Below are 8,194 nucleotides of genomic sequence, written 5' to 3' on the forward strand. Positions count from 1 at the left end.
CATATGCAGTGACCCCCATATTTCTGGCTACTTGGGAATTTAGCTTTCTTCTTGATTCAGTTTGACAATAGAAAATGTAAAAAGAAAATTTTAGTTTTAAGAAATTATTCTGCAATTTTACACAGAGACATGATGCCACTTCCTTGTAAAGGCCTAGTCAGGTTTGTTTTAGAGATAGTACCCTTTGCTGTTGTGGAGAGATAATCTGTGAACAAAAAGAAATAATCCTTTATAAAGTTGATATAAATGTACAAACATATTATTTCAATACTGCAATTATGAGGACAGATGGAGTTTGCATATACTATCTACAGTGTTCCAAGTTCTGTCATGGGTGCTTTAATTTATCTGCATTTTCTCATTTAATGCAGGATACTATAAGTAAATTCTATTGCTATCCTGTTTCCTTTCTTTTTTTTTTTTACATTTAAAAAAAATTTTATTTATTTTTTTAAGTTTCTTTTCAGTATTCCAGAATTCACTGTTTATACACCACACCCAGTGCTCCATGCAATATGTGCCCTCCACAATACCCACCACCAGGCTCACCCAGCATCCCACCCTTTCTCCTCCAAAACCCTCAGTTAGTTCCTCAGAGTCCACAGTCTCTCGTGGTTCATCTCCCCCCAATTTCCCTCAACTCCCTTCTCCTTTCCATCTCCCCATGTTCTCTATGTTATTCCTTAGCTCCACAAATAAGCAAAACCATATGATAATTAACTCTGTCTGCTTGACTTATTTCAGTCAGCTTAATCTCTTCCAGTCCCATGCATGTTGATACAAAAGTTGGGAATTCATCCTTTCTGATGGAGGCATAGTACTCCATAGTATATATGGGCCAGATCTTCTTTATCCATTATCCCTGTTTTCAAATAAGGAAAAACTCAAAGAGTTGAGCTCTAAATTTTGGCTGTTCCCTTGCTGTTTGGAGAAGCCCAAAAGGAAAGGAGGTTGTGAAAGACCCCTCTCCCCTTGCTAAAGGCTTGTTTAAGAAACCTGATGTCCCCACAGCACCCTCTCTCCCCTTGCTGAAGGCTTGATTGTCCCCATAGCCAGATGGCAACATATACCAGGATGTCTATTGTCTGTGATCACCCGGTCTGTCAAGAGAAAAGACAAATGAGGAATAGAGTGTACCTGGGACTTTCCAGAGTGCTGAGCCAAGGCCCACAAGAACAAACCGTTGTGTCCTTGCCTTAAACCCAGTGCCTGACAATACTTGATTTAAATTTACCAATCATATTCCTGTAAGCAAGCATCTGCTTCTGTAAGCTCGCTTCCCGCCACCCCAACCCTGCCCTATATAATCTGCTCCCCAACTTAGCCCGGCGCACTCAGTCCACAAAGGCTGATGCGTCTGCAGGCGCCTGTGTAACCAATAAACCTCTTGCAATTTGCATCCGGTGGAGGCATGCTGTTTGATTCTTGGGTGCGGCTCCAGGGTCTTTCAGTTGGTATAACATGATTCCATAGAAAGGTAAGAGAAGAGATGACTTGATTAAGTCCACCGTCCTCCAACTTGGCAGTGGTTGGGGAATGGGGAGAGGGTAACATGGAGACAAAAAGAGAGTAGGATGATGGGAGTAACTTTAAATTTTGATTCTATGTTATAATCTGCAATCTATTTTATTCAGTAAGTTTAAGAAGGATTTCAATAGAGTCATAGAAAAATATATCATTAGGGAATTATATAGAGACCTCAAGAGTTGACCTTTAAGAAGAGACCATGGTGGGCCTTAATCCCAGGTCATCTTTTCTTCTCATGGTATATATTCATTATCCCAAGGCCATTTTATCCATGTCTGTAATTACCTTTTATAAATCAATGACTCTCAAATCTATGCACAATCCAGACCTTTCTTCTAAATTCCCTTTCATGTATCCTACTATCTTCTAAACATCTCACTTGGATGACCCAGATGGAACTATTCCCTGTGACTCTGCTCCTACTCTTTGTTTCATGTTCCAGTGAATGGAAACACCACCCACTCAGTTGTCTAAATAAGAAACCTAGACAGCTTTATTTATCTTCTTATTTTTTTTTCACTGTTCTCCAACCCTCCTGCCACAAATCCAATCAATAGTCAAACGTATCAACTTTATCTTCCAATTGTCTTTGGAATCCACATATTTCTCTCTGCCAGGAGTTCAAATGATGTGGAGAATGCTAAGCTTTCAGGTGCTGGAGTAGCTAATTAAAAATGAGCCAAGAAGTTTTCCTTCTGCTTCAATTTTTTGAAACAGCTTCTTAGAAAGTTTGGTAGAATTCCCCAGGGAATCTGTCAGGTCCTGGGCTCTTGTTTTTTGGGAGGTTTTTGATCACTGCTTCAATCTCGTTACTAGATATCAGACTATTCAGGTTGTCAATTTCTTCCTGGTTCAATTTTTGGAGTTTATAGTTTTCCAGGAATTCATCCATTTCATCTAGGTTGCTTAGCTTATTGACATATAACTGTTGATAATAACTTTTGATGATTGTTTCTACTTCCTTGGTGTTAGTTGTGATCTCTCCCTTTTCATTCATAATTTTATTAATTTGTGCTCTCTCTCTTTTCTTTTGGATTACTGTGGCCAATGGTTTATTGATCTTATTGATTCTTTCAGAAAACCAGCTTCTAGTTTCATTGATACGTTCTACTGTATCTCTGGTTTCTACCTCATTGATCTCAGCTCTAATCCTGATGATTTCCCTTCTTATGTGTGGAGTTGGTTTGATTTGTTGATTGGTTCTTTAAGGTGTAGAGACAGCTGGTGTATTCTGGATTTTACATTTTTTTTTTGAGGGAGGCGTGGATGGCTATGTATTTCCTCCTTAGGACCGCCTTTGCTGTATCCCATAGGTTTTGGACTGAAATCACTTCATTTTCATTGGTTTCCATAAATTGTTTCAGTTCTTCTTTGATCTCCTGGTTGATCCAAACATTCTTTTATTTATTTTTTATTTTTTATAAACATATAACATATTTTTATCCCCAGGGGTACAGGTCTGTGAATCGCCAGGTTTACACACTTCACAGCACTCACCATAGCACATACCCTCCCCAATGTCCATAACCCCACCCCATTCTCCCATCCCCCCTCCCCCCAGCAGCCCACATGATCCAAGCATTCTTAAGCAAGGTGGTCTTTAGCTTCCAGGTGTTTGAGTTCCTTTGGAACTTTTCCTTGTGTTTGAGCTCCAGTTTCAAAGCATTGTGATCTGAGAATATCATCATCACTAGCCATCAGGGAGATTCAAATTAAAACCACATTGATAAATTGGAAGAGGAGGTGAATCACGAGAGACTATGGACTCTGAAAAACAATCTGAGGGGTTTGAAGTGGCGGGGGGGTGGGAGGTTGGGGTACCAGGTGGTGGGTATTATAGAGGGCACAGATTGCATGGAGCACTGGGTGTGGTGAAAAAATAATGAATACTGTTTTTCTGAAAATAAATAAATTGAAAAAATTAAAAAAAAAACACACATTGAGATACCACCTTACACCACTTAGAATGGCCAAAATTAGCAAAACAGGAAACAGCTTGTGTTGGGGGGATGTGAAGAAAGGGGAACCCTCTTACACTGTTGGTGGGAATGCAAGTTGGTGCAGCCTCTTTGGAGAACAGTGTGGAGATTCCTCAAGAAATTAAAAATAGAACTTCCCTATGACCCTGCCATTGCACTCCTGGGTATATACCCCAAAGATACAGATGTAGTGAAAAGAAGGGCCATCTGTACCCCAATGTTTATAGCAGCAATGGCCACTGTCGCCAAACTGTGGAAAGAACCAAGATGCCCTTCAACGGACAAATGGATAAGGAAGATGTGGTCCATATACACTATGGAGTATTATGGCTCCATCAGAAAGGATGAATACCCAACTTTTGTAGCAACATGGATGGGACTGGAAGAGATTATGCTGAGTGAAATAAGTCAAGCCGAGAGAATCAATTATCATATGGTTTCACTTATTTGTGAAGTATAACAAATAGCATGGAGGACATGGGGAATTAGAGAGGAGAAGGGAGTTAGGGGAAATTGGAAGGGGAGGTGAACCATGAGAGACTATGGACTCTGAAAAACAATCTGAGGGGTTTGAAGTGACGGGGGGGGTAGGTTGGGGGAACCAGGTGGTGGGTATTAGAGAGGGCACAGATTGCATGGAGCACTGGGTGTGGTGCAAAAATAATGAATACGGTTATGCTGAAAATAAATAAATCTATCTATGAAAGACCCACGCAAATATCATCCTCAATGGGAAAAAGCTTGCAGCCTTCCTGTTGAGATCAGGAACAGGACAAGGATGCTCACTCTCACCACTCTTGTTCAACATAGTATTAGAAGTCCTAGCAACAGCAATCAGACAACAAATAGAAATAAAAGGTATCCAAATTGGTAATGAAGAAGTCAAACTCTCTCTCTTCACAGATGACATGATTCTTTATATGGAAAACCCAAAAGACGCCACCCCCAAACTACTAGAACTCATACAGCAATTCAGCAACGTGACAGGATACAAAGTCAATGTACAGAAATCAGTGGCCTTCTTATACACTAACAATGAAAATACAGAAAGGGAAATTAGAGAATCGATTCTATTTACTATAGCACCACGAACCATAAGATACCTGGGAATAAACCTAACCAAAGAGGTAAAGGATCTGTACTCGAGTAAGTACAGAACACTCATGAAAGAAATTGAAGAAGACACAAAAAGATGGAAGACCATTCCCTGCTCTTGGATCAGAAGAATAAACATTGTTAAAATGTCTATACTGCCTAGAGCAATCTATACTTTTAATGCCATTCCAATAAAGATTCCACCGGTATTCTTCAAAGAGCTGGAGCAAATAATCCAAAAATTTATATGGAATCAGAAGAGACCCCAAATCGTTAAGGAAATGTTGAAACACAAAAATAAAGCTGGGGGCATCACGTTACCTGATTTCAAGCTTTACTACAAAGCTGTGATCACCAAGACAGCATGGTACTGGCATAAAAACAGACACATAGACCAGTGGAACAGAGTAGAGAGCCCAGATAGTGACCCTCAACTCTATGGTCAATTAATCTTCGACAAAACAGGAAAAAATATACAGTGGAAAAAAGATAGTCTCTTCAATAAATGGTGCTTGGAAAACTGGACAGCTATATGTAGAAGAATGAAACTTGACCATTCTCTTACACCGTACACAAAGATAAACTCAAAATGGATAAAAGACCTCGACGTGAGACAGGAATCCATAAGAATCCTAGAGGAGATCATAGGCAGTAATCTCTTCAATATCAGCCACAGCAACTTCTTTCAAGAGATGTCTCCAAAGGCAAAAGAAACTAAAGTGAAAATAAACTTTTGGGACTTCATCAAAATCAAAAGCTTCTGCACAGCAAAGGAAACAGTCAAAAAAACAAAGAGGCAACCCACGGAATGGGAGAAAATATTTGCAAATGACAGTACAGACAAAAGGTTGATATCCAGGATCTATAATGAACTCCTCAAACTCAACACACATGAAACAGGCAAACATATCAAAAAATGGGCAGAAGATATGAACATACACTTCTCCAATCAAGACATACAAATGGCTATCAGACACATGAAAAAATGTTCATCATCACTAGCCCTCAGGGAGATTCAAATTAAAACCACACTGAGATATCACCTTATACCAGTTAGAATGGCCAAAATTAACAAAACAGGGAACAATATGTGTTGGAGAGGATGTGGAGAAAGGGGAACCCTCTTACATTGTTGGTGGGAATGCAAGTTGGTGCAGCCTCTTTGGAGAACAGTGTGGAGATTCCTCAAGAAATTAAAAATAGAACTTCCCTATGACCCTGCAATTGAACTCCTGGGTATATACCCCAAAGATACAGATGTAGTGAAAAGAAGGGCCATCTGTACCCCAATGTTTATAGCAGCAATGGCTACGGTCGCCAAACTGTGGAAAGAACCAAGATGCCCTTCAACGGACAAATGGATAAGGAAGATGTGGTCCATATACACTATGGAGTATTATGCCTCCATCAGAAAGGATGAATACCCAACTTTTGTAGCAACATGGACAGGACTGGAAGAGATTATGCTGAGTGAAATAAGTCAAGCAGAGAGAGTCAATTATCATATGGTTTCACTTATTTGTGGAGCATAACAAATATCATGGAGGACAAGGGATGTTAGAGAGGAGAAGGGAGTTGGGGTAAATTGGAAGGGGAGGTGAATTATGAGAGACTATGGATTCTGAAAAACAATCTGAGGAGTGGGAGGTCGGGGTACCAGGTGGTGGGTATTATAGAGGGCACGGATTGCATGGAGCACTGGGTGTGGTGAAAAAATAATGAATACTGTTTTTCTGAAAATAAATAAATCAATTTAATTTAAAAAATGTATATTGCAAAAAAAAATGTCTATACTGCCTAGAGCAATCTATACTATACTTTTAATGCCATCTATACTTTTAATGCCATTCCAATCAAAATTCCACCAGAACACAGATCTTCTTAAACAACAGCATTGAGAAATTGGGCTGGCTATTTATCCAATTATATCACTCTTTCGTGTCATCCATTTTTAGCCTTTTTATGTCTAGAACATCTATCAGTGGGTTGCTAGGAAGAGGCTCAATGTTTGTGTTTTCACCAGATTAGTTTCAGAGACTGCTAAAAATTAATCCAGACTGGAAAACCCACTGACTTCTTGATTTAAGTGCTGGAGATGGAGAAGTCACAAAAATCATGAGCCCTCATTTTGAAGAAGTTTATGCCACTGAACTGTCTGAAACTAAGATATGGCAGCTTCAGAAGAAGAAATACAGAGTGCTTGGTATAAACGAATGGCAGAACACAGGGTTCCAGTATGATATTATCAGCTGCTTGAATTTGCTGGACTGCTGTGATCAGCCCCTAACTTTGTTAAAAGATAACAGAAGTGTCTAGGAGCCAACTGAGGCAGGGTCATCCCGCCCTGGTCATCCCTATGTGGAAAACATAGGTGGCATATGGGGGAAACCATCAGAAATTTTAGAAATCAAGGGACAGAACTGGGAAGAACAAGAGAATAGTCTGCCGGAAGTTTTCAGAAAAGCTGCTTTTGTTATCGAAGCTTTCACCGGAGTACCATACCTGTGTGAAGGCGACATGTATAATGACTACTACGTTCTGGATGACTCTGTCTTTGTTCTCAAACCAGTATAGACACGTGGAGGCCCAATCTTCAGAGCCCACCCCAAGAATGTACACTCCAGAAGAGGGTCTGCATTTGCGATTATGTCAAGGGAGGACATTTGGGGACTGCCATTCTCAATATCATGTAGGAATTTAAAAAGCCAAAATACTAATTATTTCTTTGTAGCGTGTAAAAGGAATGTTTTTTGAAAAAACAAAACCCAACTCTTTGAGGATTTTTATCAACTCTTTACTCAGCATACAGGTCACACTCCCAAGTATGGAAGATAGTTTTTATACTTAATTACAGTAGTGACTCATTCCCAGTCAAAGCAATGGTCACGACGTCACATGGAACCCATAAATATGGATTGTTTTTAATAAAGTGAAGACTGGCAATAAAGCTGTCCATTCAGTTGCAAATATTTGGTTATAAAAGGTATAGCCACTGATATTCTTTCATGTTTAGAAATTCTTTCTGTTATTATTCAAAAAGTATTTTTAATCATGCTAATAAACTTTTTTGGAGATGAAAAAAATGAGCCAAAATGACAGTAATGGTAACAGTCAAGTCTTTAACCACTTACTGCAATAGCACAAAAAAGAGGCTAAAGCCAGAAAAAGCATTGACTCTCATCACTTCATTTTCTGCCATGGAGCAGTGTGCAGGTGGGGTTAACTCACTGGTGAGGGATCCCTGAACAAAAGGTTCTTACAGCTTTATGGACTGTGGGCAAAGAAGAGGAAGAGTGGGGTGAGGAGGGCCGGGAGTGGAAAAATACTGAGTTCTCTGTCAGAGTGGGGAAAGTGTCTTCTAGGTTCCCTGATAAAGGAGACTTCCAATAGAAGGTGTCAGGGTTAGGAATGCAGATTCATTTAAGTATGGCCGGTCAGGAGGGCCTGAACTCTTCATTACAATGCTCTGCAGAGACTGCAGTACACTCGCTGTGCACCAAGTTTGGTGTGATAGAACAGCTTTTCCCCATGAGGACTGCCTGGTAAAGCTCTTGTAATTGCCCATTGTGGGACCCAAAAAATTACATACAGGA

General features: G+C 39.9%; 1 pseudogene; it reads left to right on the top strand.

Moving 5' to 3' along the window:
• The window catches only part of LOC131812139 (protein-L-histidine N-pros-methyltransferase-like), a 31,243-nt pseudogene extending 24,031 nt beyond the window's left edge, over positions 1–7,212 (top strand).
• Positions 7,213–8,194: the final 982 nt, after the last annotated feature.

This window comes from Mustela lutreola, chromosome 12 (assembly GCF_030435805.1).
Source record: "Mustela lutreola isolate mMusLut2 chromosome 12, mMusLut2.pri, whole genome shotgun sequence".
Classification (NCBI taxonomy): Eukaryota; Metazoa; Chordata; class Mammalia; order Carnivora; family Mustelidae; genus Mustela; species Mustela lutreola.